The sequence below is a fragment of the Neophocaena asiaeorientalis genome, unplaced genomic scaffold (assembly GCF_003031525.2).
Source record: "Neophocaena asiaeorientalis asiaeorientalis breed wild unplaced genomic scaffold, Neophocaena_asiaeorientalis_V1.1 scaffold275, whole genome shotgun sequence".
In the NCBI taxonomy this organism is placed as follows: Eukaryota; Metazoa; Chordata; class Mammalia; order Artiodactyla; family Phocoenidae; genus Neophocaena; species Neophocaena asiaeorientalis.
In genome coordinates, this window is record NW_020173679.1 from 2,895,602 (window position 1) to 2,922,404 (window position 26,803).

The following is a 26,803-nucleotide window of genomic DNA, read 5'->3' on the forward strand; positions in this document are numbered from 1 at the left end:
TGCTTGCTTCTCCCTCACTTATAGGAGCTTGCCCAGGGCTACCCCAGAAGGGTGAGGGATGCCTGGGTTGGTCCCGTAGGAAAACCCAGACCTGCGAGGAGCCCCCACCGAGCCCCTGCCGCAGAGAACCTTCCTGATGCAATACATCAGCCCTGCACCCTGGTTTCCCATAATAACCTCAGGAACCATAATCCTGGCAGCTGCAGGCATTGAGGGCTTTGAACTAGTAACCACCCTGCCATGTAGCTCCATTTTCTTGATGAGGAAACGGAGGCCCAGGGCTGTAACTTGCCAAAGCCCACCCAGCAAGGAAGTGGTGGAACCGAGATCCTAGCATGCCCTTTCCTTCCAGTACTCAAAGCTACCAAACCCTAGTTACTCCCTCTCAGAATTCCAAAGAGGGCCTCCGGATATGATGCAATTAATTACAGTTATCAGCTCATTAATTAAGATGATCCCTGTTGTTACTAAACACTGCCCTGCTACCTCCCTATATGCAAAGAAATTCACACTCAGGCTTATCAGCAATTACTCCTGGCTTGATAAAGAGTTCTGCAGCCTCCAAAGGGCACAGGTGTGTGTAGCCTGGAGTCTGTGTTGGCCTGTGTTCGTTCTTTCCTACAGCCAGCAAAAACATTTTTTCTTTTAACTACTCCCTGTTTGGCAGGCACCAGCCTCAGGGGCTAGGAATGAAACAAGGAACCAGACAGACCCTGGCCCTGCCCCCTCGGCTCTCCTAGGCTAGGAGGAGACAGGGATAACAGGCCACTACAGTGCAGCCAGACAAGCCACACCAGTCCACGCTCTCTGAAATCATCTTATTCATTGATAGGTTTGCTTTTTTATTGTCCATCTCCACACAAGAACATAAGCCCCATAGAGCTTGTCCTAAGAGTTGTTCATAAAGTCATCCTAACCCCCGAGCCTAGGGCAACCCTGGGCTCACACTGTACAGCCAGTAAATATTTGCTGAGCACTTACTATGTTCCAGACATCATTCTAGGTACGCAAGAGACATCAGTGAACAAAACAGGCAAGGCCCCTGCCCTGCTGGATTGTCCATTCCAGGGAAGAGTAAACAATGGCCATGACAGCAGGGAGGAAAGTTTCTGGAATGGCAGGAAAGCAGCAAGAACGTCTTCAGATGTCTATCCAGTGACCTCGGGGCTCATGGTATTAAGCCTTGGACCAGAATTTAGATATTTGAGTCCTGCTGGCATAGAAAAAGTACAAGTCCCTGGACCTGCATTTGCAGCCTTTCAGACCTCTTCCAGCCCCCCTCCCCGGCTATAGCTGTTTCCCTCCTGGGCCTGAGCCCTCTTGAGTCCTCCAGTCTGGAATGCCTGCCCCCTGTTTGGTTGCACTAAGGTCTACCCTCCCTCCCAGATCAGAAGGCCCAGAATCTCCAGGAAGCTGCCCCACATGGCCTCTGTTCCCCAACCACCTCTCCCTCTGAGCTCTACAGCACTTCATGCTTTGGTTAGTTGCTTCTGTTAGCGCTTTTGTTTCTGTTAGCTGATTCTGGGCATGTAATGCCTCGAACTGTCTCCAGCTTGAGGGCAGCGGCCATACCTCAGGCCCCCATTGTGCCCCCAGAGCCCAGCACAGGTTAGGGGCATGCCAAGTGGACACCCTCAAACCCTTATCAATAGAAACTTCTGGATCCAGGGTTGCAAACTACCAGCTCACAGAACAAATAGAGCCTGCAGAAGCATTTTGTTTTGCCCGCAGTGATTTTATTATTGTTAATTAGCTACCAACATTTAACAATTGAGACATTTCCCATCCATTGCCAGACTGCTGGCTTCTCTAAACAAATCTGACGATCTGGTAATGCCAGGCCCCCATGGCCACACTCTATAGGCCCCAAGGAGCGGTGGTGGCCCCTTAGAAAGAGCCGTGTCCTTCCACTTGTCACCATTCCTCCCAGTCCTGTGTCATCCATTTGACCTTGAGGCCCCTCCTCTGTGAATTAGTGTTTTCATTTCATTTTCCACCTACATTCTACTTATACTGTATGAGAAAAAAAAAAAAGCACATCAGGAAACACATACTCGAGAATAAATGAGCCTGCAGCCCTCACCTTGTAGGTCAGGCCAGGCCCCAGCCCAGCCCAATTCTCCTGCATTCTTGCTCTCTCCACCATCCTGCTCTCCTGACATGCATACACCCCTTCTCTCTCGCCTGCCCAGCCTCACATGCTAAGCTCCACAGCACGAATGAATGTACGAGGCGTTTCACTGGGTCTTTGCCTATGCTGTTCCCTCTGCCTGAAACGCCATTACTGCTCCATCCCCCAGACACTGTGGCTTTTTGATGCTCTGCACACAGAAAACACCTTCTCAGGATCTGTTCTCTAGTGCCCCAAGACTGGGCTCCTGGGCTCCCATAGCATCCTACGGTCCCCTCCTCCGTGCACCCATCCTACCGTGTTGTGTAGGGTATTCGCCCCATGTCTTCCCCCGAACTGTGAGTCCTCAGGAGCTGGGACTCTGCTATCTCGTTAATGCTGGAATCCCCAGCACCTGGGACAGAGCCTGATGGAGCATAAGCACGACACAAATATTTGCTAAATAGTTGAACAAACGGGTTTCAACAGCCACAAAAGGAACAAAAGGGATTTCTGGGAACGTTTCCATGTCCCAGAACATTCAATTAACCAGAATTTCCCACTCGCTGAGCATTCTGGTGGGGCGGGATCTATTGTGTAAGCATAATCATGGATGATACATCTGGATGGGACTGGGACTCTGTTCTCCCTGGTCTCTACTGCTGACCTGGGAAAGAGGAGGGGAGGGAGGGAGGGCGTGGCAGTATTTCCCATTGGTCAGAGAGGCTAAGTGACTTAGCCAAGGCTGCCTAGAAAGCTGGTTGCAAAGTGAGGATGGGAACCCAGGGCTTCTGCCTCTGCCTCCCAGCCTGGCCCTGCTTCCGTCGGCCCAGGCTTGTAGTAGATAAAAAAGGAAGAGGGTAGGGCTTCCCTGGTGGCGCAGTGGTTGGGAGTCCGCCTGCCGACGCAGGGGACACGGGTTCGTGCCCTGGCCCGGGAAGATCCCACATGCCGCGGAGCGGCTGCGCCCGTGAGCCATGGCCGCTGAGCCTGCGCGTCCGGAGCCTGTGCTCTGCAAGGGGAAAGGCCACAACAGTGAGAGGCCCGCGTATGGCCAAAAAAAAAAAAAAAAAAAAAAAGAAGGGGGGAAGGGGGAAAGGGAAAAAAAGCCCAGGCTTGCAAAAAAAAAAAAAAAAAAAAAAAAAGGAAGAGGGTAGATGGGAAAGTGGACTCCCCAAGTCCAAGTCCAAACACCACCCCTGCACAGGCAGTATGAACGGAGAGTGTGCAGAAAGTAGCTAGTCCTTATTTTTTCCTGAATCGCCAAACCAGTCATGAACAGGCTCTTATGGAAGAGAGGCTGGATCGCATTTTGATTATGAATGAGGACGACATAATCTGTCTTACCAAAATGAAACTCTCTTTTAGTAACACTGCTGTCCCTGTTCAGTAGGACGGGCATTTGGAAGGCAGCTGGGCTGCACTGAGCAATCTCCCCACCACCTCCCAGTTTCCTCATAACTCAAGACCTGCCATTTGTGGGGAAACACACAGCTAGAGGTGGTTTGGGGGGCTCAGATGAAGAAGGAAACTTGATTTTCTGAGCTACCACTTTACAGGCCTTGGTGTAAGGGAGAGGACAGTCTGAACAGCTCTTTCTCTCGGGGATGTAGTCTCAAAGTTCTCCCAAAACAACCATTGGGGGTGATGGACACTCTTGTCCAGTGGGCTGGACACAGACACAGGACAGGGCTCTGCACCCCACGCTCTCCATAGGACCCTGAGAACAGCATTCAACCTCTTCCACTTGGTCCCAATGCCTGTAAAAGAGCAATAATCCTTTTGCTCTCTTCTATCCCATAGGATTTTGAAGGGATAGAAGACTAATATAGTCTAACAGAGATTTTTCAACATCTCAACAACAAAATTAGGGCTTCCCTGGTGGCGCAGTGGTTGAGAGTCCGTCTGCCAATGCAGGGGACACGGGTTCGTGCCCCGGTCCGGGAGGATCCCACATGCTGCAACTAAAGAGTCCACATGCTGCAACAAAGATCCCTCCTGCTGCAACTAAGACCCAGCGCAGACAAATAAATAAATAAATATTTAAAAAAATTTTTTTGAAAAGCTACATAATTTTTCTTGTTCTTTACGCAGTTCCCTTCCCTAGGTAAGCGCCAGCATATGGAGTAAGGTAGCAAATTCCAGGACCTAGGGGGTCAGGTAGGAGATGAAAATGGGAGAAGCAGGTTGAACATGACTACTGACACTATGTCTCAAGGTTGGAGGCCTGGAAAGCACTGCCCCAGATAAAAGGGGCAGTCACCACCCAGTTCTGGAAGATGAGTCACTGTGCACTATGAAGCTTTCGTATTGTTTTTCCCAAGAGAAGCTAGAAATCCAGATTTCCATATGAAATCCCCTGATTTTTAACATTGGCAACTATTTCAAATTTTAAATGGACCAATACTTTGTGAGCCACACAGGCTCCAAGTGCCAGCAGCAGGAGTTCTGAAAACTTGTCCTGAACACTTAGAAACATGGACCGCTCCTGTGGACTGACAGAAATAGCACCGAACCGCTGTTCACAGTTCTTCTGCCGCTCTGGTAGAGCCTCTGAAGAGGCTGGACTGGACGTGCCAGGACGCGTGCACCTCCATGTGCCGTGACAGCAACCTATTCCCCAGCGCGCTTGATTGGACAACAGGGTGAACATCTGACCGACACTGGGCCCATCAGCTCGTCTCACTCAAGAATTTGGCATTGGAGAGCTGAGAGGCTGAGTCAGTCAAATGACCACGGACGCTGAACCTGAAAGACGGCGCCGAGCCAGAGCTGGCAATCATGCTGCAACAAACCACAGCCAAGTTCAAGCTGAGGTTCTGGGAGATCAGAAACGCCGCAGAAAAACAAAAACAACAGTGAAAGTAAAGTGGGAGAAAAAGACAGTGAGGCAGAGATCACCTAGCCCTAGCAATAATAATAGCAGATTCTTCCATAACACTCTGTACTGGGCTCTGTTTAATCACTTTCATGTATTAATTCATTGAATCCTCACAGCAACCCTATAAAGTAGGTACTTTTATCCCTGTTTTACAGATGAGGAAACTGAGGCACAATGATATTCTGTCCTAGCCTTGAATGCCCATCTGAGTGAACTGTTGTGTCCTTACAGAGGCAACCCCCCTTCACTGCACTCACCTGAGTGGATTTTTATTCATATGATCAAAGGAGAGTGGTGCCCACTGCCCATGGCTACCATCTTGGTACAGGATGAGGGGGAATTCTGGGACCAATTCATGTATCCAAACATCCTGCTCTAGTCTCTCTGTATCTCCCCAAATGGAAAAGATGAAACGGAAAAGGGAAAAGTCGCAGCCTGGGCCATCAGAGGCAGCTGCAAACATGTTAAGATCCTCTGCCCATCAGCCCATGCCCACCGGCCCCGTGTGCCAGCCCAGCCTACCCTAGGAAGCCAGCCTCACCTACTCCTCGGGGTAGCTGCAGCCTCCACTGGGGATAAGCAGGCAGAGGACTTAGGGCTGCCTGCGGAGCCAAGGGGAGAATGGGTTTCTCTGCCTGGGACCTGGCCAAGGAGCCAGAAAGGACAGAGAGACAAGGTCTTCTCTTCCTGGCATCAGGTTACTGCCCCTACCCAGGGCTCAGGGTGCCAGGCAAGCCTCCCAAGCAATGAGAGTTGCCGGTCAGCTGACAGCAGACAGAGTCCAAAGCCTATTCTAGAAGCTGCCGTAAGAATGAAGAGAATATGGCACCGGCCGCTGAGCAGAAAGGGAACCCGGCAGATCCAGTGAGCCTCCAGCCTTGCCAAGCAGACCAGGCTGGGCACTGGGGACCAGACAGAAGGTCTCCAGGAGAGAAGGTCCTAGGCCTGGGGAAAGGGAGGCACAGCGGCTGCCAGCCTGACGCTGCAGTGACACTCCAGGGAGGCCTTAGCCCCTGTCAGCAGGAGGGCCTGGCAGTGACTGCAGCCTGGCACCAGCCCCAGAAACCTTCAGCATCCCCCAGTTTCACCGCCCAGGGCTGGGAGGTTCCATAAGCTCCCTGGTCTCCCAGATGAAAGACGCTTTCTAAGAGTCATAAAACCGTCCCCACTGGAAACAATGGGCCCTTATCCCTCTGTGTCCTTCACATAAACTCCCATTAGCAACGCACCAGAAGCTGCAGGCAGGAGTTTTATAGACTGGATTTTTGGACCAGCCCCAGCGTTCATTAACACCTACTCCCTCGCCCTGCGTGGAGACTTGCACAAATCACTCCCCTTTACAGAGGCCCACTGTGTGCTCGGCCTCCAGAGAATCCTGCAAGGAAGGTGGTTTTGTCCAGTTTTATGAATACAGAAACAGACTCAGAGAGGTTAAGCGACTTGCCCAGGGTCATACAGTGGGAGAGTAGAGGAGTGGGGATTTAAATCCAGAATCTGCTCCTTCCACCCTACCCTGTGGCCTCGGGTTAAGATCACCCAAGAGATGAAGCCAAATGGGTTTCCTAGGTTTTCTCCTGGAAACAAGCAACTTCTGGGACCTCATAGACTTCACCAGGATGGTTCTGTTCACCTACACAATATGTCAGCAGAGACACAGCGGGCTGGGATTCCCAACACATCAGGGAGGGACCTGAGCCCCTTCCCTCGGATGAAACGCAGAGTCCCTCACCGTATCTCACATTCACGCTCAGAAAGGCTTTTCACCCCATTCCTCCCAGATGGCCCCCAATGATAAAGCCAGCCCCCTTTACTGGGCAGTAAATCCCCCTTTACTGAGGGATATGCCAGTCCCTGTGCTCTTCATATATGACCCCATTTACTCTTGTAAGAACTCTGCAGAATGGCTGCTTTCAAGATCCCCTTTTTTTCACATGATGAACTTAGGCACAGAGAGGTAAGTAGACCACCTAAGGTCACACAGCAAGTAAGCAATGGATTCTAGGTCTATCTGACTCCAGCTACCACACCTCCCCAAAACATCACAACGTGGGGTTCAGCAGACACTCCATCCCCACCAGCCCAATCCCACAGTCCTGGCTCACAACTCTGGGTGTCACCCTAGATGTGTGGAAAATGACAACAGCTGTCACTTCTAAATCCTTTGGCCATCTCCTGTCTACCCAACAATCCTCAAGGCTGATGCTGCAATTCTTGTTTTGCAGATGAGGAAACTGAGGCTCAGAAAGAGGAAATGTCTTATTCAAGGTCCCACAGAGCTGGTAAGTAGGGGTACCGGGGTTTGCACCCACTCTTGTGGGTTCCAGAACCACTGCTTCCTACAGGTAAACCAGCATGATAGTTAAACCAGACCATCCCAATAGCGTCTTGGAGTGTGTTGGGCTGCACCCCATAGGCCTGCCAGCCCTGTACTAGTCCAGCCTCAAGACCGAAGAAAGAGCCTGGAGTCAGCAACAGAGACATTAATGGTTTAATTGATGGGGGAGCTTACATGTCTGAAACAAGGTCCTGGAGCGACACCCTTCCACGCGCGGCGGACGGTAGGCAGGACATGGCTGCCGTCTTTGCTTCCAGGGTTTGGGGGGAAGAGGTTACTAGTTATAGGGGGAACTTACATCAGGATGGCTCATCGGTTACCAGGGAAACCAGCAGAGGATCATCCCCTCACTGCCCCTTTGTTAAGCTATGGTGGAGATGTTCTGATTTAAGATTAGAACAATCACTAGATGGGCCAGGGGGCAAGTACGTAGACATTTACAGATTAGGCTCTATGATTAAGAGGAAAGGTCAGTCCTGCGAGTAGGGTGTAGGTGAAGCAGGGACTGGTGTAGCCGGGGATGTATGGAGAGCAAGAGAGCAGCCGTCTTGGGTGGCCTAATCAGACAGCATGCATCCAACTAATACTCCCCAATTAAGTGCCTACGGTGCTCCCGGCACTGTTCCAGGAGCTGGGGGTACAGTGGTGAATAAGACTGCCATCCTCAACCCTCATCAGCCCCATGGGGGACCACCAGGGACCCCCTGACCACGTATGACTGCTCCCCCTAGAACTTCATCCATAGCCTCCCCCTGCTGAGCCCCCAGTGCAGGGGTTCATCCCCACCTCTGCTGCCCTTGGCCGCCCTGCCCTCTCTCAGCTTCTGGGAACTTTCCAGATAGCCTGCTCCAGCCCTGCAAAGGCAGTCTACAGCGCCTGGTCTCATGGCTGATTTCACCGTAAGACGCTTCATAACCAACTCCTAACTGGGCCAACCAGAGAGGCAGCTGCGTTGACTCAAGCTCCCCCTCAGACCCACACACCCTGCCACCAGATGGCATGGCCAGCACCCTCGGCCCCTTTGTTGAGATGATTAGCTCATGGGCTGCCCCACCCTGAGAAGCTGGCTCGGGGCCTGCCCTTGGTCACCATTCCCCTATTACCTGCTGCTGCCCAGAACAACTTATGGATGTGCATGGTTGCTAGCCAGTGCCAGGCACTGTTTCGGGTGATCTGAATCATCATCGTCTTTACATGCTCACAAGCAGTGTTATTATCACAGCTAACACTCGCCGAGCACTTTATTACATGCCAGACAGTGGGCCAACTCTTTACCTGTATTAGCTCATCAAGTCTTCACACTACCGGGAGATAGGTACGGTTACCATCCCATGCAACAGATAAGGAAACTGATAAATAGATGAGGCCATAGCACCCCGGGTACTGCATTGCCTAAACTGTCTGTCACCCCTGCTGTACTGTCATCTCCCTAAGGAGAGGAGGCCTGCTTTGCACAGAGTTGTATCTCTAGAATGTAGTGTCTGGCACAGAGCGGACACTCAATAAGCAGTCTTTGGATGGATGGGCACATGGATAGACGGATGGGTGGACAAATGGATGGATGAAAACAATTGAAACACTACAGGAAAAAAACCACTCACCCCCTGGGTGAAGCAGGAAGAAGCTGGATGCGGTTTCTCTACTAACTAGAACATCCCCCATCCAGGATTCCAGGAAAAGCAGAGATTGTGCTGAATTTTAGGGGAAGGAGAAAAGAAGTGTCTTTTGGGTAATGAGCTTTGAGACAGCAGCACGTAGCCTTATCAGGCACGTTCCCCCTTCCCAGAAACCACCACTTCGCCAGGGAATTTCATCTGCTCCATCCCCAAACGCATGTCTGTGAATCAGGGGCAGCCATACGATGCTCCATCTTCAGTGAGCTGCCTGCCCTGCGGCTCCAGGGCTGGGCCGAGGAATACAGCTGTGCCAGCCCCCGGGCTTTGGTTGAAGTCAGCTCCAGCCCTTTCCCTGGGTGCGCTCGTGAAATTCTGGACCACCCTCCAGGAGCCTTGAAGCTTAGGGGGCTCGTTCTCTAGTTCATTAGAGAGATCTCACCCTGACCCATGAATCCTTACACCTTGTGAATTCTGATCAGTCGTTTGAGCCAGCCAGCCAGATGTGGGGATGAGGTCAGCGTGCAGCAGGCTGCCCCGCTCCCCACTATGCCCTGGCTGGAGCCTAGGGTTCCCGGTTTTCCGTGGGGAAAGCAAGACTCGGGGCGGTGGGGTGGTGAAGAAACCCAGCGGCCCCAGGAGAGCAGGCATTGAGGCATGTGGCCCAGTTTTGTAGTTTCCAGAGCAACTTTAAGAAAGAGGAAGAGGAAAGACTAGAACTAGGGCCATATCATCCCTATCACACCTGGAGACACCCGCTCCTCTGCGTGGAATGTGTCACTGAGATCCTGGACAAGGCGTCCTGTCATTCTGGAGCCATGAGGGATCAGTTGGCACTGGTGCCAGGGACCTGTCCTCTCTTTTATTGAGCATCTACTATTTGCTGGGCCAAGTGCTCTGCCTGGGAGAATTCATAACCCTCATAAGGTCTCAGTGAGTTCAGTATTATTATCTTCCTTTTCAAATGCAATAACTGAGACCAAGCAGCCTTTCCAAGTTCACACCATCAGGGAGGACAGAGCTGGGATGTGAACCCAAGTCTGACCCCAACGTCCATACTTTTTCCACAAACAACAAGGTGGAAAGGGCCTCAGGCAGCCTCTCCCCTGTAGTCAAACAGTGGCACCCTGGGTTTATTCCAAAAATCGGCCAGACAGAGTAGGAGCGGCTTTTTATGGAGCTTACTCCCATCCTTGCCAGTCCCCACGTATCAGAAGCAAATGGGAGCCTCCCCTGCGTGCCTGTGCTCCCAGGGCCACGTGGGGAGGACAGAGAGCTGGCAGGGAGCTCAGAGGGCACCTCGGGGCCATCCATTCAAGCAAGTCAGGGACTTTCAAAGCTGGCAGGGCCCGTAGGGATGATCCAAGCCAAACCCCTCCTTTCACAGAAGGGGAAACTGAGGCCCAGAGAGGGCAAAGGATTTGCTTAAGTTTACACCAGGCGTGAAGAACGCAGTGGAAGAAGTGGCAGCCTCCTGGCTCCCGGCCTGGGGTCCCCTCGCCCACCCCAGCCAGTCTCAAACAAGCCATGATATGGGACCCCCTCTTACCAGATAGAATGAATGGTTATCAGGTTCAATTACGACATTGCTCAGGAGGAAAAGCAGGGAAGAGGGAAAGATGGGGAAGGAAGAGGTGGGCAGAAGTGCGACCTAACCCCGATGCGTCCCTCCCTCTGCTGGGCCATCCGACGACTCTCTGCAGTGGCTGAGCTGGGCTGAGCTGGGCTGGGAGGAGGAATCAGGGTTACCTTCAGGGCAGGTCCCAGAATGCCTCAGGAGTGCTCCCTGTTTTCCTGTCCCCTTGGAACAAGGACTGCCTCTGTCCCTGAGACAAGGAAGGATGGGGGAGGGGAGGTCCCTCTCATTCTGCTGAAGGGCCAAGAGGGAGAGGCCTGAGCAGGGGAGACAGGGACTCACCTCATGGCAGCACCGCCCCACCTGCCTTGAACCCACCTGCTAAGCTCCTGGGACCCTGCTCTTGGGAGTCTGACCCCCTTGAGGCCAAAGGGTCGATATCTCCAAACCCGCTCACTGCTCAAAGCCTGGGTACCCTGGGACGTCCCCAACCCCAAGGAGCTGTCTCTCATCGTGATGGGGGTGTTCACTTCTGAGGTCAAATCCCCGCTTCCCCACCTACTAGTCCTGTGACCTCAAGTGAGTGACTTCACCTCCCGGAGCCTCAGCTTCCCTGCTGTAGAGCCGGACCTGTGTTCCTGCATCCCCAGGTGGCGGTGGGGATTCAACGTCAAGGCTGTCCCGGGCACAGAGGGGACTGGAGCTGCAGCTTGGGTGATTACCTCTCTTCACACTAATTGTCTGCATGCATACTGCGTCAAGGTTTGCTGTTCTGTTCTGCTTTGTTGTTTTTTGTTTGTTTTTGACCACACAGTGCGGCTCGAGGGATCTCGTTCCCCAGCCAGGGATTGAATCCAGGCCACTGCAGTGAAAACCCAGAACCACCGGGGACCTCCCTGTGTCAAGGTTTTTAAGGGATTCCCAGCTGTGATATCATTCACAGCCCTCGGTGAGATCACAGGAAAGAAATGATCAGCTCCTGCACCCCGATAGGGGTGACCCAGGCCCCCAGAGGCTGAGGGGCTTGCCCAAGGTCCTGTAGTGTTTAGAGGCAGAACACGACCGGAACCCATGTTTCTCAAGTCCCACCGCAGTGCAGCCCAGCCCAGAGGAGCCAAGTAGGAAAAGCTTGAAATCTGGGGTCAACCAAGCTGGACCCTGGCCCTGGCTGCACCGTGAACTCGGCATGCAACTTTGGATGATGTGAGCTTTCAACTTTCTGCTGATGACTTCAGTGCCATCGGCCAGCTGTGTGACCCTGGGCAAGTGACTTCACCTCTCTGAGCCTCAGCTTCCTCATCTGTGAAATGGGAGTTCTCAGATTGACTGAACAAACTATGGCATGCGGGCTGCCTGACTCAGAGCTTAGCAGGTGGTGAGTGTGCGACAAATGGAAATGGAGCAATGGTGGCAGGACCGGTAGTCAATATCACTGTTAATATCATTATTAATCAGGAGGAGAGGACAGAGTGGAATCACCCTGGGGGCCTCTTGCCCACGTGACTGTCCTAGGGAGGGAGCTCTGGAAGGAGACAGCAGGGACTCTTCTCACCTTCTAGGTGGTAGGGATGTGAATGGGGCCAGACCGGTCACCACCCTGAAGTTCCCAAAGTCCCACTAACTGAGGAGACCCAGCTGGAGGGCTGGTTGCATTAATCCCAGAAGAGCTCAGCCCTCAGGGGGATAGAAGAGAGGGTAGTCCCCAAACAAGCCTCAGGAGACCCTGATTCAGGAACCAAAAGCTGGGGAGGCAGCCTCACTCAGACACTTCTGCCCCAAACGTACCAGGATCCTCTGGAGGAAAAGCTACCCAGAGGAGGGGCCGGCCTGGTATGGCACACACTCTGTTAGGAGCCAAGAGGGAGAGTCTGACTCTCTGCCACCTCTTAGCTGTGTGACCTCAAGTAGGTCACCTCACCTCTCTGAGCCTTGTCCCTCTCCCGGGAGGTCAGCCTGAGGGGCACACAATCATCTAAATTCCCATTCCAACCTTGGCCTCGCCATGCCCAGCAGGACTCCCCACCCCGGGAATCATCACCCAGCAGCGACCAAGTCACGGAGCTAAGGGCTCAGTCGGGCTCTAGAACCAGACTTGTCTGACTTCAAATCTCAGCTCCCCTTGTTCAAGCTGTGAAATCTTGAGTAAGTTACTTAACCTCTCTGTGCCTGTTTCTTCAGCTATAAACAAGAATGATAAGAATAAAACTTACCTCATAGGAGTGTTGGGAGGATTACATGCGTTCGTACATGTAATGTACTCCATTAGCAAAGCGCCTGGCACCAAGTAAGTGCCCAGCAAGCATTACACCAGCCTTCGCCAGACAGCGGTCACACAAATGAAAAGGCCACCTCCAAATGCAGTGAGTTCTCCGTCACCGGAGATATTCAAGCTGGGGCTAAACAGCCACCTGTCAGAGACCCACAGCCAGGACTGCCCGGGTGACCTTTCAAATGCTTCCAACTGTGAGTCCATGAAATCACAGCCGTGAGATTGCATGCAATGCATTCCTCCCTCCTAACCAGGATAGGATGAGGTGCGAGAGGGCTACCAAGGTGGGCCAGGGGCACAAACAGCGGCGCAGGTGCTGAAGAGCCAGGAAGGAGCCCTGGGCGGGGAGGCGCAGCTGATTCTGGCCTCCAGCCCCTGTTCCGCCACCAATTCACAACGTGACCTTGAGTTACTCCCTCTCCTCCAAGCCTCAGTTCTCCCAGCAGTAAAATGATGCCTTTGAACTAGGTGTCCTCCGAGGCCTTATCCAGCTGCAACTATCAAACTCTGTGACCCTAAGAAGTGAGTTGGGGAAAGTTCCCACCGCACACACGCCCCAGCCAGGCTCCCTCTGCATTCCTCACCCCCATGCTGCCCTGACCTGCCCCACAAGGTAGCCACGAGGGTCAAGGTCATGTCCACTGAGGCTCCCAGCGGAGTTCTCTTCCCTGAGTCCAGCACAAGGCATTCCAAGCCCCACCACCACCTGGGAGGGAGCAGGGCGTCCCTGGGCCTGAAGCCCAAGGATGTCAACAGCAACACAGACCCAGACACACCCAGTGACCTCCAAAGTGTCCTCCTCCAACTCCGCGAGGGACAGAGATGTTTAAAAACCAAAAGCCTGACCTGGATTCTGTGCAGACCAATTCCAACCAAGGAAGAAGGCAGCGCGGGCCCCAGCAGCAGGGAAGGGTCCCGTCTGGTCGTCGTCACAGCTGACAGGGCGAGCGGGAGCCCAGGGGTCACGTACGCAGACTCCCCTCGTTGGGTGTGCAGTGGGCCCAGGTGTGTGAGTCACTCACCTGCCAGACCCGCCAGGCGGGCAGGCAGAAGCACAGGAGGCGGCCCCTGGCAGCCCACAAGGAAGGGCTAGACTGAGTCAAGCCAGGCAGGGCAGGGCAAGGCTGGGCCGGGCTGGGAGGACCAGGAAGTTGCTAGGATGAGGGAGGGAGAAGGGGCATGAACAAAGTTGGGGGGAGCCCTCTAAAAGGGGGTTCTGAGCAGAAGGGCTGAGCGCTGACAGCTGCCTGTTGGCTGAGGAACGGGTGGAAGAGAACATGACTTTGAAGTTGGAACGTTTCAGGTTTGAATCCCAGCCCTTTTCAGCTGCAAGGCCTTGTCTCTCAAGCCCCAGTTTCCCCCTGTTCAACTGGAGTAATTATAATAGTCCCAATATGACAGTGTTCTCATGAGGATGAAATGAAACTGTGCAAGGATAAAGCTGGAGTCCCGGCTGCCAGGGGACAGATGATACGTTGACTCTGATCACAGGATGCTTTCAGGAAAGCAGGACGGCCCACCCAGGGCTGACCCTGTCCACATTCTCACGGTCAGCGTTAATCACCCCCCAAGATTTTAGTCAAATATCTGCTGAGCTGATTAAGAGCATGTGTATCTGGACATCAGGGAAAAAGTCATTTAACCACAAAGACTTACTCTGCCCTAACCGCGTGCTTCTGAGAACCCAGGATGGGGTCTCAAAGGAGATCAGCCCCTGCCCTTAAAATGCTCACGGACAGCTTGCACTTCACACCAAACCTGACCTGGACCCTGCTCCACCTTCTGCTACAGGACACTGGCAGTCAAGCCTCAAGGTCTTAGATCAGGGCCAAATCTGGCCCTTCACCTGTTTTTGTAAATAAAGTTTTATTGAAACACAGGCACGGGCATTGGTTTATTGTCTACGGCTGCTGTGGGAGAGACAAAGACAAAATTGAGTGGTGACAGAGACTGCAGGGTCAGCAAAGGCAAAATATTTGCTGTCTGGCCTTGAAGAGAAAGTTTACTGATCCCTGCCTTAGATGATGATAATAATGATAATCCTGGGTTTTTGCTCTTAAACGTTTTATCCACTCCATGAATAACTTCGTATAAGCCTTGCAAAAGTGTCTCCCCCTTTTACAGAGAGGGAAACTAAGGCTTCTGAGAGATCGGTAACTTGCCCAGGGTCACATGGGGAGTGCAGTAGATGGATATTTTGAATCATGGGCTGATGGAAGCAGAAGCCTCTGGTGAGCACACAGGCCTGGGGCACAAATGGCTCAGCAAACCCTAGTAGGATCGGAAGTCCCGCCCCACGGGAGAGAGTAAACAGGTCCCGTTCACTGGATTCCCACCTGGGAGGCTGCCAACCTCTGGACCAGGGCCAGACCACCTCCTGGCTCCACCGGGAGCCAGCTGGAAGGTGGGCATGGGAATAGTGCAGAATGAAAGCACCTGGAGCAGCACTGGGCAGGCGGGAAGGCTTCTGTCATTTCTAGAGCTTCCTTGTCATTATTATTGGGGCCTACAGTTTGAGCAAAAAGAAGCCCATGGAGGAGTGGCCCCTCCATCCACAGAAGTGGCAGAAGGGGAGGGCTCTCCTTTCCAGAGGGCCTGGCCGGGGTTGGGAGGGATAGTTCCTGGTTCTGGGGGTCTTGAGACGAGAGATGCTGTCTACTACTGCTTCCCTTGCCTCCATTCCAGCACCTTCCCTCAGCTCTGGCCGGGGAGAGGCTGCCACTGTCAGAAGGCTGCACTCTCGTTCCCAGAGCCCCACCCCAGAGGGCACTGCCTTCAACCACCCAGAAGGAGGGCCTGGGCCTTGCCTCCCAGAAGAAGCAGCACCAAAGGTCATGGAAGGAGGGTGGGAGGGGCCAGAGTCACTCTCAGTGCTTTTCTTCGGAAATCTGGACCACCACCCCACACTCCCATATCTTCTGATAGGTATAAAGGCATCTCTCCTGCTCTCTGGGGGTCTCCTCTGGCCCCTGCTCTCCCCACCCACCCCCAAGGCCCAGTGGCAGAGGAGGGGCTAAATATTAGTTGAGAAAAAACCATGAGTTCAGAAAAAACTCAATAAATCTACATCCACTTCTTTTTCCCAAACTGTTGGTCCCTCCAAGAGGTTAGGGGAGGCTTGCTTTCCGTCATCCACACCATAACTGGTTTCCTGAGCAGTGCTCTGCTAGGTAAGGCTGCAGGGCAGCACTGGGGAAGCACCTGTTGCCAACAGTGGCTATGCTTACCCACAGCAACTTATTTATTCGCTGATCCAGTGTCCCAAAGAGCCCCTCCCCACACCAAGCCTTTACTCCTAGTCTGCTCTGCCATCTGTGCAGGGCCTAAACAGCTGCATGCCAAGCTTTCCACTAACTGAGGAAAACTTTGATGTACAAACAGAATCTAAGTGCTCACTACATGCCAGACCCTCTGCCCCCTCCCCACCATAGGGAGGGGCTGGGTCCTTTCCATCCTTGAATCCTCACCAACGTCCCTCCTCCCCCAACACCCAGGGCCAAAAGATGCTCAAAAAGTCTTGCAGAATGAATGAATCTTCCAAGCGGCTCTAGACCAGTGTTCCTCACCTTTAGCACTGCTAACGTATTGGACCAGCTATAACTCTTTGTTGTGGGAACCATCCTGTGCTCTGTAGGATGTTTAGCAGCTCCACGGGTCTCTAACCCCTGGATGCCGGTGGTACCCACCCCTCCTGGTTGTGTCAACCAAAAATGTCTACAGACATTGCCAGATGCCCTCAGGGGGGCCAGTTGCCCCCAGTTGAGAACCCCTGCTCTGTAGTCATCAGTCTCATGTGACACCTGCACCAACATCTAAAGAAAACAGACAGGTATTATTAGCCATTTTATCACTAAGAAAACTGAGGTTTCATAATATCAAGAGATGTGTCTCATGTCAGTTAGTTAGTGGCTCATAGTCACAAAACAGAAGTTGGAAAAGGTACAAGTCACTCTACTGAGGGGCCTGAAGGATGAGTGAGGATGCTGGGGCAGAGGCAGGGCTAGTGCAGGGACCACCAGCCCCAGAGGTTTTGAAAGAGCAACTAGATGACACTCCCTCCTCCCATACCTGCAGCCAACTGGCCTCCAAGGCAAGCAGGTCCCCAGGCCAGGTCAAGGTATCAGCCCAACCAGGGCCCAGGATGACTTATAGAAGCCCTCAAAAACAATAAGCCGGGTGACACAAAACATGCATGTATGCAGAAATTAACAGCATTTTTCTGAGTCTTCTGATTTTAAAATTCCAGATAGGTTCATCAAAGTGGACATATTTCCATCTGGGGGTGTCCCGGCTTAGTTTCTTTTTTAAAAAAATATTTAATTATTTATCTATTTATTTGGTTACTCTGGGTCTTAGTTGTGGCAGGCAGGCTCCTTAGTTGCAGCTCGAGGGCTCCTTAGTTGTGGCACGCAAACTCTTAGTTGCGGCATGCATGTAGGATCTAGTTCCCCAGCCAGCGATCAAACCCTGGCCCCCTGCAGTGGGAACACAAAGTCCTAACCACTGCGCCACCAGGGAAGTCCCTTAGTTTCTTATTGAGGGGGAGGTTGCCAGGTCGCAAACAACTGCCATGTCCTTTCTGAGAACCGTTCCCTACTCCCAAGGATGGATTCCATACTGGTACCATGTAAGCCCATGCCATGGCATATACATGTGACACTCACAGTCTCTGCCTCAGAAATTTAGAACTGGGTTTCTGCTGGAGGCTGGAACTGAGCACTTTCAACTCAAAAGCTGCGGGGTGGCCATCTCTGCCGCATGCCTAGAGACACTGAGAAATCTGGTCCCAGATGCAAGGAGAGAAGCAGAGATGAGATCATGCTATTGGCATTACTCACAACAACCAAAAAGCAGAAACCACCTAAATGTCCATAGATGGATGAATGGATGAACAAAATGTGATCCATCCATATAATGGCATATTATTCAGCCTTAAAAAGGAATGAACTTCTGCTACAGCACAGATGAACTTCACATACATTGTGCTTAGATTGCTAAGTGAAATAAGCCAGACACAAAAGCTCATGTTATATGGTGCCATTTATATGAAGTACCTGGAATAGGCAAATTCATAGAGACAGTGGTAGAATGCTGGTTACCAGGGGATGGGGGCGGGGCCATGGAGAGTTGTTCTCCAATGGGTGCAGAGTTTCTGTTTGGGATGATAAAAAAATTCTGGAGATGGATGGTGGTGACGGCTGCACAGCATTGTAATTCACTTAAAAATGGTTAGAGGGCTTCCCTGGTGGCGCAGTGGTTGGGAGTCCGCCTGCCGATGCAGGGGACACGGGTTCGTGCCCCGGTCCGGGAAGATCCCACATGCCGCGGAGCGGCTGCGCCCGTGAGCCATGGCCGCTGAGCCTGCACGTCCGGAGCCTGTGCTCCGCAACAGGAGAGGCCACAACAGTGAGAGGCCTGCATACCACAAAAAAAAAAAAATGGTTAGAATAATAGGTTTTATGTTATGTGTATTTCACCACAATTTCAAAAAAGAGACAGTGGGAATAGAGACCGGCAGTGCTGCCTGCGTTCCCAGCCCCTGTCCAGCTCCTGGTATCAGCCCCCGTGAGGCCAGGCCAGCTCTCTGGATTTCTGAGACACCCCTGAATTCTCAGAATATATGTTCCTTTTTTTGCTTGAGCCCATTCACTCAGGGCTCTGTATTTGCAAATGAAAGGATCTCAGTCGAATATCAGGGGACAGTTAATTCTGGGAGGGCATCACCCTCTGTCCAAGGTCAGCCCCGAAAAAGGTCTGGTGCCTCCATACCCCAAGCTTCTCTTCCTGACCCGTAATAGAACCACCCTCCACACATTTATTTTAAAACTGCTTAAATTAGAACCACAGCCCTCCATAGCAGAAAACCTTTCTCCACCCTCCACCCTCCCCCGCCCCCTGCATTTTAATTCTAGCTTTCCCTTGTCAGCATTTCCCAGTTCAAACCTCCACCCAAAGTCAGCAGTCTTGGATCCAGAAGATTCCTTGCTAATTCCAAACACCAGACCCACCCTCAGAGGATGAATGGGCCTCCGCTGAGAACATTCAAAGTGGTGCCACAGGTTCTGGGACATTTCCAAGAGCCAAGTTCCCCTAAGAGCCTCCTGACAGGCGACCACTTTGAAGAGACAACAGTCTCTTACAGAGATAAGCGCGCATGCAGTTAGAACAAAATCAGAGAAAGAACATTTGTGGGTCACGCTCTGTTCTGCAGACTCTTCACATCAGTTGGGGAGATGCCAACACCCCAAGCTCCTGGGAGAATAGGATTCAACTTTATGCTCATCGGCTAAGACTATGTAATCATCTAGGAGCTGGATGAAACACTTTAGGTAAATCATCTTATTTAATCTCCCAAAGAGCTTGAGAGGCAGGTCTTACTATGCCCATTGAAAGATGAGAAACTGGGGCTCAGGGAAGTCAAGTAACTTGCCAAAAGTCACACAGTAGAATGTGGAAGAGCTGGGGACTTCCTTGGCAGTCCAGTGGTTAAGAATCCACGCTTCCGGGCTTCCCTGGTGGCGCAGTGGTTGAGAGTCCGCCTGCCGATGTAGGGGACGCGGGTTCGTGCCCCGGTCCAGTAAGATCCCACATGCCGCGGAGCGGCTGGGCCCGTGAGCCATTGCCACTGAGCCTGCGCGTCCGGAGGCTGTACTCCGCAACAGGAGAGGCCACGACAGTGAGAGGCCCGCGTACCGAAAAAAAAAAAAAAATCTACGTTTCCACTGCAGGGGGCACAGGTTCGATCCCTGGTTGGGGAACTAAGATCCTGCATGCCACATGGCGTAGCCAAAAAAAAAAAAAAAAGAAGTGGGAGAGCTGGAATTTCAATCCAGTTTTATGTTAATTTCCAGGGTCCAGGCTCTCAACCACAGGGAGAACAGGATTGGGGCTACGGAGGGCAGGGTGTAGTGAAAGAAGGGAGTCCAGATTCTGAGCCTGGGTTCCTCCATATTGGCTCCCAACCTCCAAAGCCACCTGCCCACAGTCTTGAAAGTGTGAAAGGTCAAGGCCATAACACACACTAGCCATCAGGTGATACATGGATGCAGAGTCAGGGCTCCCATCCCCACCCCATCATCTTCATCCAGCTTTTGCAAATAAGGTTGAGATCAGGGACTCTTTTCCAGGTAGAAGGGACCATGCATCTTGGAGACAGACACTATTTGCTCCCATTTGTTAAGAGACAAGCCTCTGGACTGGGCCTGGACATCAGCAACCCCCAGCTCCAGGTCTCACTGCCCTCCCATCCCCTCTCCCAGTTCATCCTCAAGGGAGGGGACATGCCCCAGTAGTCAATTCTCTCCTGTTGCTCTCTCCCAGCCCTCCAGCCATGCAGCTTTAAAGCTCCCTGCCCAGGCTTAACAAGACAAACAGTGTAGCATGAACCCCAGCCAGCCCTGCACAGATGAGGTCTATGATTACAGCAGGGACAGATCAAACAAACCCAAGTTTGAATCTAGCTTCCTTAGCAAGCCATGTGACCCTGGGCAAGTCACTTGACCCCTAAACTTCTGTTTACAGATGCTCATCTGTAAAATGGGGATAATGACACTCAACTATGAGGGCTGTTGTAAGAAGTGAATCAGCTCATTTATATAGAGCACTCATTTACATATGTAGCCTTAGCAGGCCACCGATATCTATGGAGATTGTCATGGTTATTACCATTTTTATTACAGTATCCCAGAAAAACCTTCCGTGGGCTAGGCTGAAACTTACCTTTGGATTATTTAAGCTTTAATAAGCAAATAAGTTTGTTTCCTCCAAGGCATTTATGCAATTTGTAGTTACGTAATATATCTGTGTGTTTGCTTGGATTTTATCTGTGCTCTCAACTCTGTTAGAAACTCCATGAACATAGGATCCCACCTGTGTGATTCACCAGTATCCTGAGCAGCTAATCTGGTGCCTGGCGCATCCTAGGGGGTTAAATAACATGGATTGAATGAGTAAATAAATGTAGAAATTACTAAGTGAAGTAAGCCATGAGAAATATCATATGATATCACTTCCACTATGTGGAATCTAAAAAAAAAAAAAAAGATACAGATGAACTTCTTTACAAAACAGAAATAGACCCACAGACATAGAAAACAAACTTATGGTTACCAAAGGGGAAAGGGGGGAGGGATAAATTAGGAGGCCGGGATTAACATATAACACTACTGTATATAAAGCAGTTAAACAACAAGGACCTACTGTATAGCACAGGGAACTCTACTCAGTATTGTCTAATAACCTATAAAGGAAAAAATCTGAAAAGAATATATAATATAGATTTTTATATATATGTTTTATATATATATATAAAACTGTGCTGTAAACCTGAAACTAACACAACATTGTAAATCAACCATACGTCAATTTAAAAAAAATTTTAAGAAAGCAAAAGTGAATAATATGGAAGCCCCATTTACATTAACGGTGGCCAGGATAATGGCAAGTGATTCTCACCTGTCAGTTAAACAGACCCAGTGAAAATCTCAAGTCAATTCATTAAAAATGCATAGAAGAGGGCTTCCCTGGTGGCGCAGGGGTTGAGAGTCCGCCTGCCGATGCAGGGGACACGGGTTCGTGCCCCGGTCCGGGAAGATCCCACATGCCGCGGAGCGGCTGGGCCCGTGAGCCCTGGCCGCTGAGCCTGCGCGTCCGGAGCCTGTGTTCCGCAACGGGAGAGGCCACAGCAGTGAGAGGCCCGCATACCGCAAAAAAAAAAAAAAAAAAAATGCATAGAAGAGATTAAACTTCTCCCCTTGAAGTTCAGGCTTTCAGCTGCCCTGCCTACACTGACTGTCCTGAGATGAAAGGAAGGAGGAAGGAGGGTCTAGATGGGACACAGGTGGGGAAACCTTACCTTAAGACAGTGCTCCAAGGGGCAGAACTTGACAACTGGTATTTGCTAAACGCCTGCTCCATCCCCATCACTGTGCCACCAAGATTCATGCCCCTAATTTATTACAGGTTTATCAGTGTTGCTTTGCACATGAGAAGGTTTTGAGTCTTGCCTGTGATCACACAGAGAGGAAGAGGCAGAGTTGGGATTTGAAGCTTCTATTTTGTTCAGTTTGGGCCGATTTGGGCAAATGTCCCGTCAGAGGCCCCTCCCAGTTTGGGGTCTCGATAGCGACATCCGGGTGGTGGCATTACTCAGTGTTAGGAGGCTGGTGGCACTGCCATTTGGAGCAATCTCTTCAACTGCCTGGGCCTGGAAAGGAGGATCCAGCTCCTCTCTACCGCAAGAGACGAGCAGGGTAGGAGGCCCCGGCCCGGGGAGACTGAGGCAGCTGCCCAGGTACAGAGGACAGGTAAGGCAAGGGGGCCATGGAAGGTCTGAGCTGGCCGGGCATCAGCCAGGGTGGCCACGATGCACCCCTGAAGGGTGCCATCACATACCGCCCATCTGGTGCCCCCAGAGTCATGCAACGCTCAGCCCATAAGCCTGAAGGTGGCAGCTGTGACATCAGGTCGCCTGGCTGAAGGCTCCCCCGGGTCCTGGAAAGTTTAACGGCTGATTCACTGAAAAGTAGTTCCTTCCAGTGGCCCACCCCCAAGGCCTCCCTCTCCCCGTGCCCCTGACCTCTCTGAAGTTGGTGGGTTCCAATGGCTGCAGCAGGCTGTGCTTTCAAGAGCTGAGGCTGTTTCTTCGGAGGCTTCCAAACAGGCCTCAGGATCATAGATCAAACCTGGGAGGAAAGCACGTTGAAAAGAGATAAGTGATTTCTATCACCAACAAAGTTCCTCGGTTGGGGCCTCATGACACTCTGCCCCACTCTCCAGACAAATGCCAGCCACCAGTGAAGAGAAGTTGAGCCCCTTGGGGCCTCACTGGCCACGCCTGGAGACGTGCAGAGGCTGGGAGAGATGGAGGGCGAGCAAGGCCCAGCCTCTGCAGGGCAGGCAGTGGGAGAAGGAAGGAAAGGGGAACAGGCAGGAGTTTTCAGGGCCCCAGTGACTCAGAGTTCCAGTGTGTCAGAGCAGTGAAGGCAGGGAGGACTTCCTCACTCCACACCAGCGGTGATGCCCTCTGCACACAGAGGGTGAGGTACTCAGCTCACAGTAGATGCTCATTCCTGGGAGGCGTTGCTGTTATCGCTTGTACGAGAAGCCCCAGATCTCCCTAGATCTCGGTGCCTCCTGTGGACCCTGGGCCTGATGCCCACCTACAATCCAACATGGCGCCCATACAGCACGAGAGGGGGCCTCGGCCAGAAGCCTGGGAAAGCACGTCATTTTGTAAAGACAAGAGGTATTTTCAGAAACCTCATTCAGCGCCCTTTTAGAGCCACTGGAGGGCAGCCCCTGGAGGCCTGCTCCTGGAACTCTGCGTCCAGTAGCTGTGATGGCCGGCACTCAAACATCATATGCTCCCCAAGCCCCCAGGAGACCCGAGGGGACCAGTGACTCAGGACCCCGCCTCCATGGGTTCTTCTTACAGCAAAGCAAGAAGGCAGGAAGCTGTCTGCGACCACCGACTAAGGTGCCACATGTGTCCATAAGTCTACCTCCCAGCGGCTCCCTGAGGTAGGCATTGCTGGCATCCCCATTCTCCAGATGAGAAGGCCCAGAGTAGGGAAGTGCCTTGCCCAGAGTCAAGAGGACACGATCTGTCCTCAAGAAGCTTGCAGTCAGTCTTGAGAGGTGAGGCTTTCACCTGAGGAGAAATTCAGGAGCTCCATGGAGTTCTAGAAACTGGAGGATGATGTAGCCCAGCCCCCTGCATCTGGGAAATCCAAAGTCCAGACCAGAGACGTGATTTGTCCAAACTCACGATCTGCCCGGCTGCAAAGCCAGTGCCGGAACCCCTGCCTAGGGTGCTGCCCCAGGGGGTTCTGTGGGGCTGGCACAGCTGGTGAGAAGCAAGAAAAGCCATCAACAGCCTGTTGTGGAGTTTGTGGGCAGGGGGCCGACACAGTGTGGACATAGCTGGAGTCCCTTTGAGGGCTCCTTTCTGGGCAGTGGAGGACGAGAGAGGCTACCAGAGTGTCCTCTCTTGCCACCTCCTAACCTATGGACACCAAGGGATATCAGGCGCCCCCTGACGGCCATAGGAGCATGTCCTCTAGGATGGGGATACCCAAGATGCAAGAGTTTTCACCAAGAGGCAGTGATGGGATGCTGGAGGTCAGTGCTAACCTGAGTCTCTGTACTATCCCATTAGGGTTCCACACTCTCTGTCCCAGCTTTCCATGGCCCTGGGGGACGGCCAGGTATTGATGCCCTCCACCTGGAGTTTTTAAACATGTCTGCAAATTCTTTGACTCTCCTCTCATGGAGAGAGAGGGTCTGTGCCTGAATCCAGGCAGGCTCACGTAGCCAACAGAATGCAGCAGAAGTGATCCTGCTAGGTCAGAAGAGGACACGTGATCTCAATCCTGTTAGCTCACACTCACCTCTGGAGCCACCACATAAGACACCAAGCCTGCCATGACATGAGGAAGCCCAAGCTACATGAAGAGGTCCTGTGTCAACAGCCCAACTGAGTCCCAGCCACACCTGGGATCTGTTGCTTCCAGATGATTGCAGTGTCCAGCTCTCGACTCACCCCTAAGCTTTAAGTCTTTCAGCTGAGGCCCCAGACAACATAGAGCAGAGAAGCGCCATCCCTGTTGTACCTGGTCCAAATCCCTGAATCTGTTAGCATCACAAAATGGTTGTTTCTTGCCATGAAGTTTTGGGGTGTGTGTGTGTGTGTGTGTGTGTGTGTGTCTGGGGGAAGATCAGATGAGCTCAAGGATGTGAAAGCCCTTTGTAGCTTAGTGGTTAAAAGTGAGGATATGGGGGCTTCCCTGGTGGCGCAGTGGTTGAGAGATCGCCTGCCGATGCAGGGGACGCGGGTTCGTGCCCCGGTCCGGGAGGATCCCACATGCCGCGGAGCGCCTGGGCCCGTGAGCCATGGCCGCTGAGCCTGCGCGTCCGGAGGCTGTGCTCCGCAACGGGAGAGGCCACAGCAGTGAGAGGCCCGCGTACCGCAAAAAAAAAAAAAAAAAAAATGTGAGGCTATGGGGCCAGGCTGCCTGGACTGCAGTTCCTCAACCATCTGTGTGAACTTGGACAGGACACTTTACCTCTCTGTGCATCTGTTCTCACTTGTGTAAAATGGAGATGATAACAGAGGGTTGCAGAGAGGTTTCAGTAAGAAAACTCTCATGAAGCACCTGGCGTCCGTGGGCAAACAGCGAGAGTGCAGTGAATGATGGCAGTAGTGATGAATGGCTTTGCAAAGGGGAAGAGCCTGCCTCCAGTCTGATGGGGGTAAGAAAATCCTGAGCCTCTTAGCTCATCTGGAATTCCTCAGAGGGACGATGTACTGTGAAACCAGAAGGAGCGGGGGCAATAAAAGTGCAAAAACAGACAACTTTTTGGATTTCTGATCGTAACTGATAGGAGTCCAGGGCCAGCCTTGCCTGGCTGGTCCTGTTTATGGAAGCCTGGTCTGGCCCCTTGCCTTACCTCTGGGCACTCTCTCAAATGCCCCTTGGTCAGCCTTTGGGGTCTTTGAAAAGGGGCCACATAGTCTACTAGAAAGAAAGTGAGCTTTAGAGTCCTGGGTCCAAACGCTGGCTCTGCCACCAACCCGGAGAACCAGGCAGGTCATGTAGCTCTCTGAGCCACATCCCCCATCAGACGGAACTGAGGACTCGATGACACATGTAAAAGGCCTCTCACGGTGCCTGGCATGTAGTACGCCCTCAATAAATGGAGTTGTTATTATTCCTTCTATTAGCATTGCTTCTATTACTGTTTTGACTTTTCCACTCTCTGGACTTGAAAAGCAGGAAACGATAGCTAACATTAATGAACGTTGTTTACCCAATATTTCCGGCTCTCTCCCTCTGGTATGAAGGATGCGCTTCCTGACCCCTTGGATGCGTGGGGCAATGAGTTGTGAGTGCCATGTGTGTCACTTCCGGGTTGAGCGCTCAATTCCCAGCACAAGACTCTGTCGCGTTCTGGCACGGTGCCCGGCTCTGCACCACACGGGATGGGGAGCTTCAGCAGCCCAGGACTCTACGTGACCACAGTGAGCTAAGCCCTGGCCCACAGGCCATCAACAAGTAGCAAAAAGTAGAGTTTTGTTGTTTTCAGTCATTTGGATTTTGGGAGGTTGTTTCCTTATGGCAGTGCAACGGGGCCCATTCCAGCATCCTCGCCATGCCGGGCACTGTGCTCAGTACTTCGTGTGCGTTTCATCCCCTCCTCACGTCAGTCCTCTGGGACTCAGAAGGTTATTGTGCCCATCTCACAGAGACAGAAACTGAGGCTCAGAGAGGGCAAGCAATCCATGACAAGTGGCTCATCGGTAAACTGTCATTGCGTAACAAACCAACCCAAACTCAATGGCTTACAAAAATCAGCATCAGTTGGTGGTCAGCTGTGTGGGTCTCCTGGCCAGGACCAAACTTGACCTCAACTAGACTTGCCTTGCCTTTGGGTCTGCTGTCAGCTGGTCTAGGGTGACCTTGCTTGGGACGCACTCCTCCACAGGGCCTCTCACCCCCCGGGCCTCTAGCACACGCTTGTGTCACATGGAAGTTACAAAGGTCCAAGAGAGAGAATGTGCAGGGGGTCGAGGCCTCTTGAGTCCCTGGCTTGGCAGTCCCATGTCCTCACTTCCATCACTTTCTATAGGTTAAGAGAAGGAGTGTAAAAATTGACTCCACACCAATGGGGGAAACGAAGCATGGCGGCCCTTTTTGTCACTTATACAGTGGTTGGGCCAGGATTTGAACACAGGCCTGTCACTTCACCTTTATGACATCCTGTCTCTAATCTCAGCTCAAATCACCAATACTCACCTTGTTTGGTGTCGAACTTGAACCTCTTCCCTTTCCAGCTCAGGCCCTTGAACAGTATTCTAAGGATGAGTTACCCTTCAGCAAGAGGTTCGGAGGCATAACTTAATTACATCTATTTGCCTGGCCACCCATGCATTTATTAGATTCCTATGGTGTCTCTCTTCTGCCAAGCTCAAGGCCACCCTAGGAATTAAATTCACAGCACAAACAGCTGGGACACACT

General features: G+C 52.1%; 2 protein-coding genes across 2 annotated transcripts in view; one reads left to right on the top strand and one right to left on the bottom strand.

Annotated features, from left to right (window-relative positions):
* The window catches only part of ARHGEF10L (Rho guanine nucleotide exchange factor 10 like), a 158,517-nt gene extending 144,868 nt beyond the window's left edge, over nucleotides 1-13,649 (bottom strand). The window contains exon 1 of the mRNA XM_024749717.1: nucleotides 13,631-13,649. The gene's annotated coding sequence lies outside the window, so the exon portion shown is untranslated. The remainder of the gene's footprint in view (nucleotides 1-13,630) is intronic.
* The window catches only part of RCC2 (regulator of chromosome condensation 2), a 101,058-nt gene that overhangs the window by 15,477 nt on the left and 58,778 nt on the right, over nucleotides 1-26,803 (top strand). The gene's annotated exons all lie outside the window — the stretch shown is intronic.